Source organism: Saccoglossus kowalevskii, chromosome 22 (assembly GCF_978046115.1).
Source record: "Saccoglossus kowalevskii chromosome 22, keSacKowa6.1, whole genome shotgun sequence".
Classification (NCBI taxonomy): domain Eukaryota; kingdom Metazoa; phylum Hemichordata; class Enteropneusta; family Harrimaniidae; genus Saccoglossus; species Saccoglossus kowalevskii.
Window position 1 is genome coordinate 21334859 of NC_140662.1, and position 19537 is coordinate 21354395.

General features: G+C 34.5%; 12 non-coding genes and 1 pseudogene across 12 annotated transcripts; all 13 read right to left on the minus strand.

The window, feature by feature from the left end:
• Window positions 1–645: 645 nt before the first annotated feature.
• Window positions 646–861, minus strand: LOC146729159 (small nucleolar RNA U3). Its single transcript, XR_014928528.1, has one exon. It is a non-coding gene; the product is annotated as a small nucleolar RNA U3 (small nucleolar RNA).
• Window positions 862–1599: 738 nt separating this feature from the next.
• LOC146729160 (small nucleolar RNA U3) lies at window positions 1600–1815 on the minus strand. The gene has a single exon (XR_014928563.1). It is a non-coding gene; the product is annotated as a small nucleolar RNA U3 (small nucleolar RNA).
• Window positions 1816–2553: 738 nt separating this feature from the next.
• Window positions 2554–2769, minus strand: LOC144343623 (small nucleolar RNA U3). Its single transcript, XR_013419000.2, has one exon. It is a non-coding gene; the product is annotated as a small nucleolar RNA U3 (small nucleolar RNA).
• A 737-nt stretch (window positions 2770–3506) lies between these two features.
• On the minus strand, window positions 3507–3722 carry LOC146729161 (small nucleolar RNA U3). The gene has a single exon (XR_014928593.1). It is a non-coding gene; the product is annotated as a small nucleolar RNA U3 (small nucleolar RNA).
• Window positions 3723–4459: 737 nt separating this feature from the next.
• On the minus strand, window positions 4460–4675 carry LOC144343622 (small nucleolar RNA U3). Its single transcript, XR_013418999.2, has one exon. It is a non-coding gene; the product is annotated as a small nucleolar RNA U3 (small nucleolar RNA).
• A 725-nt stretch (window positions 4676–5400) lies between these two features.
• On the minus strand, window positions 5401–5616 carry LOC146729162 (small nucleolar RNA U3). The gene has a single exon (XR_014928549.1). It is a non-coding gene; the product is annotated as a small nucleolar RNA U3 (small nucleolar RNA).
• A 736-nt stretch (window positions 5617–6352) lies between these two features.
• On the minus strand, window positions 6353–6568 carry LOC146729163 (small nucleolar RNA U3). The gene has a single exon (XR_014928585.1). It is a non-coding gene; the product is annotated as a small nucleolar RNA U3 (small nucleolar RNA).
• A 737-nt stretch (window positions 6569–7305) lies between these two features.
• LOC146729164 (small nucleolar RNA U3) lies at window positions 7306–7521 on the minus strand. Its single transcript, XR_014928550.1, has one exon. It is a non-coding gene; the product is annotated as a small nucleolar RNA U3 (small nucleolar RNA).
• A 736-nt stretch (window positions 7522–8257) lies between these two features.
• Window positions 8258–8473, minus strand: LOC146729165 (small nucleolar RNA U3). Its single transcript, XR_014928588.1, has one exon. It is a non-coding gene; the product is annotated as a small nucleolar RNA U3 (small nucleolar RNA).
• Window positions 8474–9210: 737 nt separating this feature from the next.
• LOC146729166 (small nucleolar RNA U3) lies at window positions 9211–9426 on the minus strand. Its single transcript, XR_014928551.1, has one exon. It is a non-coding gene; the product is annotated as a small nucleolar RNA U3 (small nucleolar RNA).
• A 742-nt stretch (window positions 9427–10168) lies between these two features.
• Window positions 10169–10384, minus strand: LOC146729167 (small nucleolar RNA U3). The gene has a single exon (XR_014928589.1). It is a non-coding gene; the product is annotated as a small nucleolar RNA U3 (small nucleolar RNA).
• Window positions 10385–11100: 716 nt separating this feature from the next.
• LOC144343627 (small nucleolar RNA U3) lies at window positions 11101–11316 on the minus strand. The gene has a single exon (XR_013419004.2). It is a non-coding gene; the product is annotated as a small nucleolar RNA U3 (small nucleolar RNA).
• Window positions 11317–15442: 4126 nt separating this feature from the next.
• Window positions 15443–18611, minus strand: LOC102808040 (tripartite motif-containing protein 2-like; annotated as a pseudogene).
• Window positions 18612–19537: the final 926 nt, after the last annotated feature.

Sequence of the window (19537 nt, forward strand, 5' to 3'; positions counted from 1 at the left end):
ATATCCGAATCGTAATGTTTGAATAATTTCTGACAATAATTTACATTTGCCAATATACAATGTTCGATGTATATTATTATAATTAGATATACATTTGATTTCGGATATACAATTAGGATTATGTTTTCACCCTCTCACTGAATACGATTTAAATGATTGACATGAAACACCACGAGAAAGTATTCGAATATAATGCCACAGTTTTTGGTCTGAGAAGTCTCCGACGAAAAGTGTGACGTTATATCCGATACCCAAGCCTTTTGAGTGAGTGTTTCTTAATCATACCAGGAATAAAAACTCTAAAACTGAATAAAATCAATAATGGGAAAATTACAAGTGCACAATGCTAAATACGTGTTAGCTTTCATAAATAGCAAACGATGAATCGTACGCTTTAATATTTTCTCATGAATAATTATCGCGAATATAAATAATAAGGTATCAGAAGTATAATTTCTGTGTCAAGAGGTATTGAATAATTCATGAAAAATTACAAAACAACCAAACCCTAAAACCAACTCTAACCTAAACCCCAAAACTCCGGCCAAAATAGGATTAAAAGTGCCCCTCCAGATTAATCACACACAATAGAATAGTATGACATTATTGATGGTGGTTTATTTTGATTTAACAGAAAAAAGGGAAACCACTCAGAATGTGTTCACTTCCTCCATGGACAATTGCTTGGAATGGAACGTTCATCAATGACCAACATCAGTTGCAATAGAAACAACAATATAGGTCGTTTTCACGCTCAGAAGAGAACACTGTAACTCATCATTGTGGTTTGCGTTTCTCGTCACTTTTCAGTGATGGAATCGTGATACATACTATAGAAATGATCCCTAAAAGTATGATCTTACTGGATACACATCTTAAGGAATATTCTATCCAAGTATTTACAACAATCTGAACACGGTTTTGACCACTGCATCATGGGGCATATTTAATTACATATCCGAATCGTAATGTTTGAATAATTTCTGACAATAATTTACATTTACCAATATACAATGTTCGATGTATATTATTATAATTAGATGTACATTTGATTTCGGATATACAATTAGGACTATGTTTTCACCCTCTCACTGAATACGATTTAAATTACTGACGTGAAACACCACGAGAAAGTGTTCGAATATAATGCCACAGTTTTTGGTCTGAGAAGTCTCCGACGAAAAGTGTGACGTTATATCCGATACCCAAGCCTTTTGAGTGAGTGTTTCTTAATCATACCAGGAATAAAAACTCTAAAACTGAAAAAAATCAATAATGAGAAAATTACAAGTGCACAATGCTAAATACGTGTTAGCTTTCATAAATAGCAAACGATGAATCGTACGCTTTAAGATTTTCTCATGAATAATTATCGCGAATATAAATAATAAAGTATCAGAAGTATAATTTCTGTGTCAAGAGGTATTGAATAATTCATGAAAAATTACAAAACAACCAAACCCTAAAACCATCTCTAGCCTGAACCCCAAAACTCCGGCCAAAATAGGATTAAAAGTGCCCCTCCAGATTAATCACACACAATAGAATAGTATGACATTATGATGATGGTTTATTTTGATTTAACAGAAAAAAAGGGAAACCACTCTGAATGTGTTCACTTCCTCCATGGACAATTGCTTGGAATGGAACGTTCATCACTGACCAACATCAGTTGCAATAGAAACAACAATATAGGTCGTTTTCACGCTCAGAAGAGAACACTGTAACTCATCATTATGGTTTGCGTTTCTCGTCACTTTTCAGTGATGGAATCGTGATACATACTATAGAAATGATCCCTAAAAGTATGATCTTACTGAATACACATCTTAAGGAATATTATATCCAAGTATTTACAACAATCTGAACATGGTTTTGACCACTGCATCGTGTGGCATATTTAATCACATATCCGAATCGTAATGTTTGAATAATTTCTGACAATAATTTACATTTGCCAATATACAATGTTCGATGTATATTATTATAATTAGATATACATTTGATTTCGGATATACAATTAGGATTATGTTTTCACCCTCTCACTGAATACGATTTAAATGATTGACATGAAACACCACGAGAAAGTATTCGAATATAATGCCACAGTTTTTGGTCTGAGAAGTCTCCGACGAAAAGTGTGACGTTATATCCGATACCCAAGCCTTTTGAGTGAGTGTTTCTTAATCATACCAGGAATAAAAACTCTAAAACTGAATAAAATCAATAATGGGAAAATTACAAGTGCACAATGCTAAATACGTGTTAGCTTTCATAAATAGCAAACGATGAATCGTACGCTTTAATATTTTCTCATGAATAATTATCGCGAATATAAATAATAAGGTATCAGAAGTATAATTTCTGTGTCAAGAGGTATTGAATAATTCATGAAAAATTACAAAACAACCAAACCCTAAAACCAACTCTAACCTAAACCCCAAAACTCCGGCCAAAATAGGATTAAAAGTGCCCCTCCAGATTAATCACACACAATAGAATAGTATGACATTATTGATGGTGGTTTATTTTGATTTAACAGAAAAAAGGGAAACCACTCAGAATGTGTTCACTTCCTCCATGGACAATTGCTTGGAATGGAACGTTCATCAATGACCAACATCAGTTGCAATAGAAACAACAATATAGGTCGTTTTCACGCTCAGAAGAGAACACTGTAACTCATCATTGTGGTTTGCGTTTCTCGTCACTTTTCAGTGATGGAATCGTGATACATACTATAGAAATGATCCCTAAAAGTATGATCTTACTGGATACACATCTTAAGGAATATTCTATCCAAGTATTTACAACAATCTGAACACGGTTTTGACCACTGCATCATGGGGCATATTTAATTACATATCCGAATCGTAATGTTTGAATAATTTCTGACAATAATTTACATTTACCAATATACAATGTTCGATGTATATTATTATAATTAGATGTACATTTGATTTCGGATATACAATTAGGACTATGTTTTCACCCTCTCACTGAATACGATTTAAATTACTGACGTGAAACACCACGAGAAAGTGTTCGAATATAATGCCACAGTTTTTGGTCTGAGAAGTCTCCGACGAAAAGTGTGACGTTATATCCGATACCCAAGCCTTTTGAGTGAGTGTTTCTTAATCATACCAGGAATAAAAACTCTAAAACTGAAAAAAATCAATAATGAGAAAATTACAAGTGCACAATGCTAAATACGTGTTAGCTTTCATAAATAGCAAACGATGAATCGTACGCTTTAAGATTTTCTCATGAATAATTATCGCGAATATAAATAATAAAGTATCAGAAGTATAATTTCAGTGTCAATAGGTATTGAATAATTCATGAAAAATTACAAAACAACCAAACCCTAAAACCAACTCTACCTTAACCCCAAAACTCCGGCCAAAATAGGATTAAAAGTGCCCCTCCAGATTAATCACACACAATAGAATAGTATGACATTATGATGGTGGTTTATTTTGATTTAACAGAAAAAAAGGGAAACCACTCTGAATGTGTTCACTTCCTCCATGGACAATTGCTTGGAATGGAACGTTCATCAATGACCAACATCAGTTGCAATAGAAACAACAATATAGGTCGTTTTCACGCTCAGAAGAGAACACTGTAACTCATCATTATGGTTTGCGTTTCTCGTCACTTTTCAGTGATGGAATCGTGATACATACTATTGAAATTATCCCTAAAAGTATGATCTTACTGAATACACATCTTAAGGAATATTATATCCAAGTAATTACAACAATCTGAACATGGTTTTGACCACTGCATCGTGTGGCATATTTAATCACATATCCGAATCGTAATGTTTGAATAATTTCTGACAATAATTTACATTTGCCAATATACAATGTTCGATGTATATTATTATAATTAGATATACATTTGATTTCGGATATACAATTAGGATTATGTTTTCACCCTCTCACTGAATACGATTTAAATGATTGACATGAAACACCACGAGAAAGTGTTCGAATATAATGCCACAGTTTTTGGTCTGAGAAGTCTCCGACGAAAAGTGTGACGTTATATCCGATACCCAAGCCTTTTGAGTGAGTGTTTCTTAATCATACCAGGAATAAAAACTCTAAAACTGAAAAAAATCAATAATGGGAAAATTACAAGTGCACAATGCTAAATACGTGTTAGCTTTCATAAATAGCAAACGATGAATCGTACGCTTTAAGATTTTCTCATGAATAATTATCGCGAATATAAATAATAAAGTAGCAGAAGTATAATTTCAGTGTCAAGAGGTATTGAATAATTCATGAAAAATTACAAAACAACCAAACCCTAAAACCAACTCTACCTTAACCCCAAAACTCCGGCCAAAATAGGATTATAAGTGCCCCTCCAGATTAATCACACACAATAGAATAGTATGACATTATGATGGTGGTTTATTTTGATTTAACAGAAAAAAAGGGAAACCACTCTGAATGTGTTCACTTCCTCCATGGACAATTGCTTGGAATGGAACGTTCATCAATGACCAACATCAGTTGCAATAGAAACAACAATATAGGTCGTTTTCACGCTCAGAAGAGAACACTGTAACTCATCATTATGGTTTGCGTTTCTCGTCACTTTTCAGTGATGGAATCGTGATACATACTATAGAAATGATCCCTAAAAGTATGATCTTACTGAATACACATCTTAAGGAATATTATATCCAAGTATTTACAACAATCTGAACATGGTTTTGACCACTGCATCGTGTGGCATTTTTAGTCACATATTCGAATCGTAATGTTTGAATAATTTCTGATAATAATTTACATTTGCCAATATACAATGTTCGATGTATATTATTATAATTAGATATACATTTGATTTCGGATATACAATTAGGATTATGTTTTCAACCTCTCACTGAATACGATTTAAATGATTGACGTGAAACACCACGAGAAAGTGTTCGAATATAATGCCACAGTTTTTGGTCTGAGAAGTCTCCGACGAAAAGTGTGACGTTATATCCGATACCCAAGCCTTTTGAGTGAGTGTTTCTTAATCATACCATGAATAAAAACTCTAAAACTGAAAAAAATCAATAATGGGAAAATTACAAGTGCACAATGCTAAATACGTGTTAGCTTTCATAAATAGCAAACGATGAATCGTACGCTTTAAGATTTTCTCATGAATAATTATCGCGAATATAAATAATAAAGTATCAGAAGTATAATTTCTGTGTCAAGAGGTATTGAATAATTCATGAAAAATTACAAAACAACCAAACCCTAACCTAAACCCCAAAACTCCGGCCAAAATAGGATTATAAGTGCCCCTCCAGATTAATCACACACAATAGAATAGTATGACATTATGATGGTGGTTTATTTTGATTTAACAAAAAAAAGGGAAACCACTCTGAATGTGTTCACTTCCTCCATGGACAATTGGTTGGAATGGAACGTTCATCAATGACCAATACCAGTTGCAATAGAAACAACAATATAGGTCGTTTTCACGCTCAGAAGAGAACACTGTAACTCATCATTATGGTTTGCGTTTCTCGTCACTTTTCAGTGATGGAATCGTGATACATACTATAGAAATGATCTCTAAAAGTATGATCTTACTGGATACACATCTTAAGGAATATTATATCCAAGTATTTACAACAATGTGAACACCGTTTTGACCACTGCATCATGTGGCATATTTAATTACATATCCGAATCGTAATGTTTGAATAATTTCTGACAATAATTTACATTTGCCAATATACAATGTTCGATGTATATTATTATAATTAGATGTACATTTGATTTCGGATATACAATTAGGATTATGTTTTCACCCTCTCACTGAATACGATTTAAATTATTGACGTGAAACACCACGAGAAAGTGTTCGAATATAATGCCACAGTTTTTGGTCTGAGAAGTCTCCGACGAAAAGTGTGACGTTATATCCGATACCTAGGCCTTTTGAGTGAGTGTTTCCTAATCATAACAGGAATAAAAACTCTAAAATTGAAAAAATCAATAAGGGGAAAATTACAAGTGCACAATGCTAAATACGTGTTAGCTTTCATAAATAGCAAACGATGAATCGTACGCTTTAAGATTTTCTCATGAATAATTATCGAGAATATAAATAATAAGGTATCAGAAGTATAATTTCTGTGTCACGAGGTATTGAATAATTCATGAAAAATTACAAAACAACCAAACCCTAAAAGCAACTCTAACCTAAACCCCAAAACTCCGGCCAAAAAAGGATTATAAGTGCCCCTTCAGATTAATCACACACAATAGAATAGTATGACATTATGATGGTGGTTTATTTTGATTTAACAGAAAAAAGGGAAACCACTCTGAATGTGTTCACTTCCTCCATGGACAATTGGTTGGAATGGAACGTTCATCAATGACCAATACCAGTTGCAATAGAAACAACAATATAGGTCGTTTTCACGCTCAGAAGAGAACACTGTAACTCATCATTATGGTTTGCGTTTCTCGTCACTTTTCAGTGATGGAATCGTGATACATACTATAGAAATAATCCCTAAAAGTATGATTTTACTGGATAAACATCTTAAGTAATATTATATCCAAGTATTTACAACAATCTGAACACGGTTTTGACCACTGCATCATGTGGCATATTTAATTACATATCCGAATCGTAATGTTTGACTAATTTCTGACAATAATTTACATTTGCCAATATACAATGTTCGATGTATATTATTTTAATTAGATGTACATTTTGATTTCGGATATACAATTAGGATTATGTTTTCACCCTCTCACTGAATACTATTTTAATTATTGACGTGAAACACCACGAGAAAGTGTTCGAATATAATGCCACAGTTTTTGGTCTGAGAAGTCTCCGACGAAAAGTGTGACGTTATATCCGATACCTAGGCCTTTTGAGTGAGTGTTTCCTAATCATAACAGGAATAAAAACTCTAAAATTGAAAAAATCAATAAGGGGAAAATTACAAGTGCACAATGCTAAATACGTGTTAGCTTTCATAAATAGCAAACGATGAATCGTACGCTTTAAGATTTTCTCATGAATAATTATCGAGAATATAAATAATAAGGTATCAGAAGTATAATTTCTGTGTCACGAGGTATTGAATAATTCATGAAAAATTACAAAACAACCAAACCCTAAAAGCAACTCTAACCTAAACCCCAAAACTCCGGCCAAAATAGGATTATAAGTGCCCCTCCAGATTAATCACACACAATAGAATAGTATGACATTATGATGGTGGTTTATTTTGATTTAACAAAAAAAAGGGAAACCACTCTGAATGTGTTCACTTCCTCCATGGACAATTGCTTGGAATGGAACGTTCATCAATGACCAATACCAGTTGCAATAGAAACAACAATATAGGTCGTTTTCACGCTCAGAAGAGAACACTGTAACTCATCATTATGGTTTGCGTTTCTCGTCACTTTTCAGTGATGGAATCGTGATACATACTATAGAAATGATCTCTAAAAGTATGATCTTACTGGATACACATCTTAAGGAATATTATATCCAAGTATTTACAACAATGTGAACACCGTTTTGACCACTGCATCATGTGGCATATTTAATTACATATCCGAATCGTAATGTTTGAATAATTTCTGACAATAATTTACATTTGCCAATATACAATGTTCGATGTATATTATTATAATTAGATGTACATTTGATTTCGGATATACAATTAGGATTATGTTTTCACCCTCTCACTGAATACGATTTAAATTATTGACGTGAAACACCACGAGAAAGTGTTCGAATATAATGCCACAGTTTTTGGTCTGAGAAGTCTCCGACGAAAAGTGTGACGTTATATCCGATACCTAGGCCTTTTGAGTGAGTGTTTCCTAATCATAACAGGAATAAAAACTCTAAAATTGAAAAAATCAATAAGGGGAAAATTACAAGTGCACAATGCTAAATACGTGTTAGCTTTCATAAATAGCAAACGATGAATCGTACGCTTTAAGATTTTCTCATGAATAATTATCGAGAATATAAATAATAAGGTATCAGAAGTATACTTTCTGTGTCACGAGGTATTGAATAATTCATGAAAAATTACAAAACAACCAAACCCTAAAAGCAACTCTAACCTAAACCCCAAAACTCCGGCCAAAAAAGGATTATAAGTGCCCCTCCAGATTAATCACACACAATAGAATAGTATGACATTATGATGGTGGTTTATTTTGATTTAACAAAAAAAAGGGAAACCACTCTGAATGTGTTCACTTCCTCCATGGACAATTGGTTGGAATGGAACGTTCATCAATGACCAATACCAGTTGCAATAGAAACAACAATATAGGTCGTTTTCACGCTCAGAAGAGAACACTGTAACTCATCATTATGGTTTGCGTTTCTTGTCACTTTTCAGTGATGGAATCGTGATACATACTATAGAAATAATCCCTAAAAGTATGATTTTACTGGATAAACATCTTAAGTAATATTATATCCAAGTATTTACAACAATCTGAACACGGTTTTGACCACTGCATCATGTGGCATATTTAATTACATATCCGAATCGTAATGTTTGAATAATTTCTGACAATAATTTACATTTGCCAATATACAATGTTCGATGTATATTATTTTAATTAGATGTACATTTTGATTTCGGATATACAATTAGGATTATGTTTTCACCCTCTCACTGAATACTATTTTAATTATTGACGTGAAACACCACGAGAAAGTGTTCGAATATAATGCCACAGTTTTTGGTCTGAGAAGTCTCCGACGAAAAGTGTGACGTTATATCCGATACCTAGGCCTTTTGAGTGAGTGTTTCCTAATCATAACAGGAATAAAAACTCTAAAATTGAAAAAATCAATAAGGGGAAAATTACAAGTGCACAATGCTAAATACGTGTTAGCTTTCATAAATAGCAAACGATGAATCGTACGCTTTAAGATTTTCTCATGAATAATTATCGAGAATATAAATAATAAGGTATCAGAAGTATAATTTCTGTGTCACGAGGTATTGAATAATTCATGAAAAATTACAAAACAACCAAACCCTAAAAGCAACTCTAACCTAAACCCCAAAACTCCGGCCAAAATAGGATTATAAGTGCCCCTCCAGATTAATCACACACAATAGAATAGTATGACATTATGATGGTGATTTATTTTGATTTAACAAAAAAAAGGGAAACCACTCTGAATGTGTTCACTTCCTCCATGGACAATTGCTTGGAATGGAACGTTCATCAATGACCAATACCAGTTGCAATAGAAACAACAATATAGGTCGTTTTCACGCTCAGAAGAGAACACTGTAACTCATCATTATGGTTTGCGTTTCTCGTCACTTTTCAGTGATGGAATCGTGATACATACTATAGAAATGATCTCTAAAAGTATGATCTTACTGGATACACATCTTAAGGAATATTATCTCCAAGTATTTACAACAATGTGAACACCGTTTTGACCACTGCATCATGTGGCATATTTAATTACATATCCGAATCGTAATGTTTGAATAATTTCTGACAATAATTTACATTTGCCAATATACAATGTTCGATATATATTATTATAATTAGATATACATTTGATTTCGGATATACAATTAGGATTATGTTTTCACCCTCTCACTGAATACGATTTAAATTATTGACGTGAAACACCACGAGAAAGTGTTCGAATATAATGCCACAGTTTTTGGTCTGAGAAGTCTCCGACGAAAAGTGTGACGTTATATCCGATACCTAGGCCTTTTGAGTGAGTGTTTCCTAATCATAACAGGAATAAAAACTCTAAAATTGAAAAAATCAATAAGGGGAAAATTACAAGTGCACAATGCTAAATACGTGTTAGCTTTCATAAATAGCAAACGATGAATCGTACGCTTTAAGATTTTCTCATGAATAATTATCGAGAATATAAATAATAAGGTATCAGAAGTATAATTTCTGTGTCACGAGGTATTGAATAATTCATGAAAAATTACAAAACAACCAAACCCTAAAAGCAACTCTAACCTAAACCCCAAAACTCCGGCCAAAAAAGAATTATAAGTGCCCCTCCCAGATTAATCACACACAATAGAATAGTATGATATTATTATGATGGTGGTTTATTTTGATTTAAAAGAAAAAAAAAGGAAACCATTCTGAATGTGTTCACTTCCTCCATGGACAATTGCTTGGAATGGAACGTTCATCAATGACCAACATCAGTTGCAATAGAAACAACAATAGAGGTCGTTTTCACGCTCAGAAGAGAACACTGTAACTCATCATTATGATTTGCGTTTCTCGTCACTTTTCAGTTTTGGAATCGTGATACATACTATAGAAATGATCCCTAAAAGTATGATCTTACTGGATAAAAAATCTTAAGGAAAATTATATCCAAGTATTTACAACAATCTGAACACGGTTTTGACCACTGCATCATGTGGCATATTTAATTACATATCCGAATCGTAATGTTTGAATAATTTCTGACAATAATTTACATTTGCCAATATACAATGTTCGATGTATATTATTATAATTAGATATACATTTGATTTCGGATATACAATTAGGATTATGTTTTCACCCTCTCACTTAATACGATTTAAACTATTGACGTGAAACACCACGAGAAAGTGTTCGAATATAATGCCACAGTTTTTGGTCTGAGAAGTCTCCGGCGAAAAGTGTGACGTTATATCCGATACCCAATCCTTTTGTGTGAGTGTTTCCTAATCATACCAGGAATGAAATCTCTAAAACTAAAAAAATCAATAATGGGAAAATTACAAGTGCACAATGCTAAATACGTGTTAGCTTTCATAAATAGCAAAAACGATGAATCGTACGCTTTAAGATCTTCTCATGAATAATTATCGTGAATATAAATAATAAGGTATTAGAAGTATAATTTCAGTGTCAACATGTATTGAATTATTTATGAAAATTTACAAAACAACCTAGACCCTAAAACTCCGGCCGAAATACGGTTATAAGTGTCCCTCTAGATTAATCACACAGAATAGAATAGTATGACATTATGATGATAGTTCATTTTTATTTAACAAAAAAAAGGGAAACCACTCTGAGTGTGTTCACTTCCTCCATGGATAATTGCTTGGAATGGAACGTTCATCAATGGCCAACATCATTTGCAATAGAAACAACAATAGAGGTCGTTTTCACGCTCAGAAGAGAACACTGTAACTCATCATTATGGTTTGCGTTTCTCGTCACTTTTCAGTGATGGAATCGTGATACATACTATAGAAATGATCCCTAAAAGTATGATCTTACTGGATACACATCTTAAGGAATATCATATCCAAGTATTTACAACAATCTGAACATGGTTTTGACCATTGCATCATGTGGCATATTTAATTACATATCCGAATCGTAATGTTTGAATAATCTCTGACAATAATTTACATTTGTCAATATACAATGTTCGATTGAGTATATTATTATAATTAAATGTACATTTCATTTATGATATACATTTAGGATTTTGTTTTTGCCTTCTCATTGAATACGATTTATTGACGTGAAACACCACGAGAAAGTGTTCGAATATAAGCCCACAGTTTTTGGTCTGAAAAGTCCCCCCTACATTTATCCACCTTTGGGAGTATTTTTACAACTAGCACATATACAACATCGATTTCTTGACTGATCAACAATTCACTCATTTCCCTGTGCCCATGTCGTATTTCTCGCATTAATAGCGATTCACCCGTGTCTGTCTATAATTAGTATAAAAACAAAAGACAGATAAAAACATACATTCACTCAGAGGGACTATTATCTCTACGTCAATACAAAAATTAAAATCGGAAAGTATCGAAGTCCTACGTAACTATGAAGGTGTGTTTAAATCTTACTCAGACTCAGAGCTATTGTTTTAGCATATGGGAGTAAAAAGGGAAATGTATAAATCCCCGACCGATCCATATTGTTTTGGAAGTTTTATTTGTGGCAGAGCTTTCAAATCTCCACAGAAGTTGTGAAATCGAAAATGGTCAGTGTTCATTGAACATCTCCTTGCCAATAAGTTAGTAACTGCGATCACAGTTTAACCAGACGTACGTACATCCTGGCAAAACTCGGATGGAGTGTGTTCACGAAATAGTTATGTGGGCTGGTAAAAGAACGATATTCCTACCACGGTATTTATGTCTGCTCCTTGTTCAGGTAAACTCTTCGTTAGTTTGCTATCGCCATCAACGACTGCCATCGGTATATTTTACAGAGAACATAAATATAAATGCATAAATTTAATATAATAACAACGCAAGAAATGTTTTCTATGGTATGTGGATTAACCAATGGCATAATTATCCCGCATTATGTAATTTCTAAAAAAACCACTACGTGGCGTTGTTGATGGTCTCACCTTGTTTGCTAATGACGTTCTTTCTATCAATTCGTACAGGTCATCCCATCCCTTTTCTTCCGTTAAATCTAAAGCAGACTTGTACTGTGTTCTGTCGTCACCTTCCTCCGAAAATACAGTTTAAATTTGTCAGTAGTAAAGATGTTGGCGGAGGGGTACGCGACAACTCACAACCCCATTCAATGACTGTCGCAAACAGAGGAAAATTGTGATGAGCATGCTTGTCCATTATGATGAGAATTTCACTTTCAATAGCCCGTCATTAAAAACCAAAAATGGGTAGCATTTCCCAATTGTTTTATCTTCCCAAACAATATATTTTTTCTGATTTACAATTCAGTACTTCTTCCTAACAACATCGAATGTATTAATGAAAATGCGCGTGAATGTGATGACAATGCTCGTGATCGTGATTACATAGCGCGTGACTGTGATGACATTACAAGTGACTGTGATAACAGTACGCGTGACTGTGATGACATTACGCGTGACTGTGTTGACATTACGCGTGACTGTGATGACATTGCTCGTGACTATGATGACATAACGCATGATTGTGATGACATTGCTCGTGACTGTTATGACATTACAGGTGACTGTTTTGACATTACAGGTGACTGTGATAACAGTACGCGTGACTGTGATGACATTGCACGTGACTGTGATAAGAATACGCGTGACTGTGATGACATTACGCGTGATTGTGATGACATTACGCGTGACTGTGATGACATTGCTTATTTATAATGAATATTTAAAATTTGAACATAATCAGTCGAGGCAAGTCAGAGATATGGCACTAGAACCACATTCATTAAAACAAAATTGCCGCCAGTCGGCCATTTTTAATCTTTTCTGAAAAACAAAATGATGTGTATCAAGGTCTTCTAATGTCTAATGTATATACCAATTTTGAACAAAATCCATCAGCCGAAAAATGATTTTGATGATTTTTAGCACAACAATGGCTGCCATTCGGCCATCTTGAATCAGATCGTGAAACAAATTGACGGGCATATATACAATACCATGTATGATGTATGTGTGAAGTTTGATTGTGATTGGTCCAGGAATTTCTAAGATACAGGTCCGGACGCGGACTAATAATTGCCGTTAATTTTCATTAGCGGACGAGGACAACTATGGCACGTATATTGTTTTCGGACTATGTAAATTACTTCTTGAACTTCATGTGCATAGTTTAAAGTATTGATGAAAAGGGATTGCTATTGCGAGGCTAATGGAAATTAAAGCGACTCCGGCTTGGGAGGGACTTCGACAACCAACTCTATTCTATTTGTTCTTGGGAGACAGCGTAAGCGACCACGGTATACCACAGTCACGATAAAAATATCATTACATGACCATGTGTAGTATAATGAGGAATAATAACATGTACTTAATTGTGTGCAATGTTTGAAAAACACAGTCATCGTGCCGAGCTGTGTTAGAAATAGGTCCCTTGTGACGTATAATATAATATACTAGTAGTTTATTTGTTTTCACGAATTCGAACGCACGCTACATGACAGTCATGGCGATATGCAATAGAATTGACAAGTGATCAATGATCTCATTGACTAAATACGATTGTTTCTAGATGACAGAAAACAACATGCTTGTTTAAAAAATAGTGTTTTGTCACAACACAACTCTGAAATCAAAGAATTCGTGTTCCCTCTAATGAACACTGACTTAGTAGTGGCTCTCCTTGAATCCCGTGCGTAGTTCTCGGTGACAACGAAAACAACACGGTAAAGCAAGTTGTTCATTAAGGTCGAGTTTCGAGTTCACTATAAGCTAAAGAAAACTCATGCTAGCACAGTCCCTGTTGCAGGGGATTTCGAGATTACCAAAACCTTTTAAAAACACTGTCAGAGTGCTAGGTAAAGTTTTACCATTGAGGGCGCTTTGTAATTTGTATTTATTTATTTATTTCTACTATTTATTGTTTGATATTGAAGACATTTATTTCACCGGAATTTATTAAAAAAAAGGTACAAGTGCAAATCATGTGTAAACTACCCATAAGAATTGGCATTGAAGTCATTTATGGTCAGTAATATCATTGGACTTGTCTGAGAAGCTTCTTTTCCTTCACCTCTCTGGCCACTGAATCATTCAGTGGAGAGTTGGGGCTAATCTGCTCGGAAGGTTGTAAATGATTAGCTAGTTTGAATTTGCATAACAATACTGACAATGAACGTGCATTCAAAGCCACAAGTTTTTTGTTTTTTTAGCCAATCAGAATTCATCTTCCGAGCCAGTGCAGATCAGCCGGAGAGTTGGTTTTCTGGATGTTTATTTTAGTCAAGTCTCAACTTGTGGTGTTTAACACGCTAGTACGAGTTTGTGACTTCTACAAGCCAGACTGTGTTGTGTTTTACTAGTTTTGACCAACTGATGGGGTATGTTTTCATTTTGCTATTGTTCTAACTACGTGTTCCAGATTTCCCTTTAATCCTTTGTTCACGACATGCTTTCATGCTTTGTTGATTTATTCCGTTTTTCACTTTCATTGATGTCAAACTTTTCAGTATTATTCGTGTGAATTGTAGACTCGATCCGAATACTTATTACTTATCAATGTAATTTATTGTATTTTCTTATCGTTTTAGGTTTTTAGGACCTTTATAATCTCGCACTATGTGAACACGATGCTATGCGATATATTTGAGTAATAAACTCAGTACAGGAATTTGTTTTACCAGTTACCATCGTCGTTCATACTTTATATTCCCTTCGTCGCATCATTAAAACAAATATACAATTAAACAATTATACAATTCACGACGTACGTGAATCAGACACTGTACTATGTGTAATGACGAACACATAGGATGAACTACTGTAGTAATAACAATTTATATCTGATGTAGTAGTATAGTTTGGTTTAACTTCAGAACAGAAAAATGGAGTGTCTTGCGGCATAACTGAGCTCAAGTTAAATGTTTAATCAACAATACACAAATACTAATCAAATAACAAGATTCAATCATCCGTCAAATAAGAACAGAAGCAAGGGTTTGGAAACTGATGTTTTTTTATTTTTTAACAAGAAATTAACGCAATGTATTTTGAAAAAAATGTGTAAGCTCAATCCCATAAACCCCACTAAATAGCACAAGTTATTGCATACAATATTTTACCGAATAACGGGTAAAACTAGTTTCCTAACTCTGGTGTTTCAGGTATACAGTCCCCGTCAGCAAACTGTGATGTCAGCATGTAGCTACATTTTTCGTAAACTGTCGCATGATCAGAGTCGGCCCGGGTAATGGTTGTATTTTCTGAGTCGTGTATTTTTATACGATTTGTTCACAATACAGTGGTATACTTCCACCAACAACAGCTTTTGATCTGTGGGGATTATGTTCGGATATTCTATAGTAAAAACATAGTCACCAGTAACAGTGGTAAAAAAGTGTTCACATTATAGAGTTCAAAATATAGAAAATGGCAAAATATGTAATGAAGCAGAGCATCATGGGTATTTTCTAATTAACCGTGCACATACTCCAAAATTACTATTCAACATGAACTTCTACAATATATACCACGTATAATGCAAAATATATACATTCACAATTTAGTATTTTAATGCAAACTATTTTTAACACCATGACCAACAACAGGCAGGGATTTCAAAAAGAATTTCACATTTTGGTGTTTTTTTTAACAAACTCGCTCGCTGCTGCACATCTATGAACACATCACATTATCTGTACCTGTATAATAATTTTGGGTTATTTTCTGGAAGGTTAGTTGTGCACTGATCGGAGGTTCCAAAGTGAAAGACTATTTTGTTCATGGTATTATTGCTGGAGATTGCACAATTGCACAATATTCGTATCTACATAACTAGATTTTAGATTCAATTCCAGTCAAACATCTCGCATTCATTGGGTAAATACTTTTACACAACCCCGACCCCACTCTATGACGACTACTTTACCAAATGGTTTATCATCAGTGACGTATATTCCTCTATGACTACTAACATCATCTTCAATGTTGTCAATCCGTGCAATGAACTTGCCTTGTGGGTCAAATTTCTGAACTCTTTTGTTACTATTGTCGCATATATACACACATCCATCTGTATCTGTAGCTACACCCATGGGGCCATTCATCTCCCCCTCCTTGTTCCCTTGACACCCAAATACATGTAATAATCTGCAGTTGTTGTCAAACACCTGGATACGATTGTTGCTATAGTCAGACACTATAATATTACCTGTGTTACCAATAGCAATATCCCACGGCTTATTGAACTGGGAATCCCCGGTACCACTACTCCCGAATGACGTCATATAAACCCCAAGTTCACTGTAAATTCTCACACAATGAGATCGAAAGTCAGTAACGTAGACATTACCATTAATCGGACTAATTGCAACCCCATATGGGGACTGTAATTCCTTACTGCCAAACACTCTTATCAATTTCCCGTTCTCATCACACACAACAACCTGTTTGTTATTGTGATCTGTAGTGAATATGTAACCATCATCTGATATTGCTGAATAATGGGAGTGAATGGTTTGGCAAAATTTGTGAATTTAATTGATTTTAGATGATTGCCATCTAATGTGAATATTTGTAATCTATTATTTCCTGTATCACACACCAATACATTTCTATTCCTGGTTATAATTACCCCATGTGGATTACGTAGCTGCCCTACTGCTAAACCATTTTCTCCAAATTTACGTAAAAACCCTTTTTTAGGAATCACATTAATCTTAACAGGTGAACCAAGTACATGTGTTTTATAAGCTGTTATTGAGAGTTCATGTTCACCTATCATCTTAGTAGTGTACCTCACAGACAGGCTGGTATCTTCATTGTCTTTGACTTCAACGTCTTCAATCTTCATATCCGGTGTTTTTATCTCTGCTCTCAGTGACTGCTTTTGTGTGGAGATATTTTCCTTCTTTGGGGTCACAGTGATATCGATCTTGTCACCAACTCTTGTCATATCTGGTATATGACCTATGACATATGGTGGTTTACATTGCAATGTACCGAGTACTTGTATCAAGGAGGAGTTTTCTGATGGAATAAACTGAATGTCGTCATCGTCAGCAGGTGTTTGTTTCGTCTCTAGTGTCTGTATTTCTGTTAACAGTGACGTCACTCCATTCTTTGCTGACATCATGTGTACTGGATTCCCATAATGCATCAGATTGTTCGTGTATTCCCTGGCATACTTTATTGAATTTTCGGAACTTTCCAGTTCTTTTATTTGTACTCTTAAATTCACTTCCCTATTCTTGTATTCATCTTTTAGCGCGTCTATCAGTTGTTTACTTGCATTTCGTATTTTTCTCGTGACTTCTTCAATCGTCTTCTCCGTGTGGTTTTCAAGGCGTTTCTTTTCTTGTCGAAAGCGGGTTTCCAACGAATCAGCCATCCGTTGTGTTGTATCTTTACTGTCACGTACTTCATTTTCTTTCACCTTTAGTTGTTCTGCGTTTACTACAAGTTCGTTTTTATACTCAGCTGCTGCGTCTTTCAGATATCTCTGCTTATGATCACGATGATCAATCACTGTGCACTCTAGACAGATTGCTACTTCACACGAATCACAGTAGAATTTCACAGGCGAATCGGTATGCTTATCACAGTACGTTGTCGAATAGACTGAGCTAGGGTCATTGACAATCGAACTTTGGTATGACTCCAATGAGGTGATACGATGTGATCTTGTTAGTGGTATATGTAGGTGTGCCCTTGCGCATCCGTCGCAAATATCCATTGCACAATCCAAACATCTGTAACTGACATGGCTTTTTTCACACACACACTGCTTCGGTTCCTTTGATCCAACATCGCGGTTTTTAAACGCTTCTGAAATCTCATTAATAAAATAATTACTTGGAAGATCAGATACCTTAATGTAGTGTTTACGTCTACATAGTGGACAGTGAATAGGTTGACCGGTCTTTTCGACCAACTTAACGAGACAATGCTCACAGAAGCTGTGCTGACACGGAAGTACTTTGGCGTTACTGTAGCGTTCAGAACATACACCACAGTTCAGAAAGGTTTCGTCGATCTCCTCGAGGAATTTATCAGACGAAGCTTCTGTTGCCATGGTGATAGATTTATAATGACGGGTCTTCACCTTGACTTTAAATGTATGAAATACCTGTGAGTTTGTTCCAATGTCACTAGACGCTCCAAAATGGACGTGCCAGCAAAGATAATCATACGCTGGTTTTGTAATTGGTCAAATCAGGTCACGTGCCCAGCGCAGTTCGGAGAAATAAAAAGATGGATGTTTTCGAAGAATTGACAAAAAGACAACAAAACAAAAGACTATTTCTTTGAGAATTTGAGACAGAAATTCGAAAAAAACAAAAGAAATTAAAAGTGCACATTACAGAAATTAACCTACGACCTATGCACCCAATATACTGTGATGTATTCCTTCGCAGGGTATTCAACTATGACGTATGTACTAGTGTTTATCGCCAATGAACTCGAACAGTGGTTCAAACTAACAATGTCTTGTTGGTGTGCACGTGCACGTGTTGTGAATGTCACTATGACCTCGAGTCAGTGATATGGGCTATTTTTGTGGCTGTGTAATGTTTAAATTACTGTTTTTGTTGTTGCTTTTTAACCAAACAACACAAACAAACAAATTACAACGTTTAATATATATTTTAAACATACTGAAGATTTAATGACCAAAACATAATCTAGTAAGCCAAAAAATGTCTTTAAAACACTTGAATATTCTTTCGTACGGGCTAACTTTTATGTAACATTCAACTATTAAGTTTTCTATCATCAGTTACGTAATATGGGAGTATTATTTACATAAAATATAACAAAAACTAACTTTTCAATGGAAGTACTCGTGGACGAGCCCAGGCGAACGATGAGTGACCAAATATAGATGTACGCAGGAATTGGAAGTGATTTGACAATTAACACGTACTAGACGTTGTTATGTGCCAACTTTTTAACCGCTTTTGTCATGTTAAAAAGTGTGAAAATGTTAACAATTTAAAAAAATTTAATTATCCATAAAAAATCAGTATTTCTCGAATAATCACCAAAGATGGATTTTTTTTATCAAAATATAATCAACCCCAATATATATGTA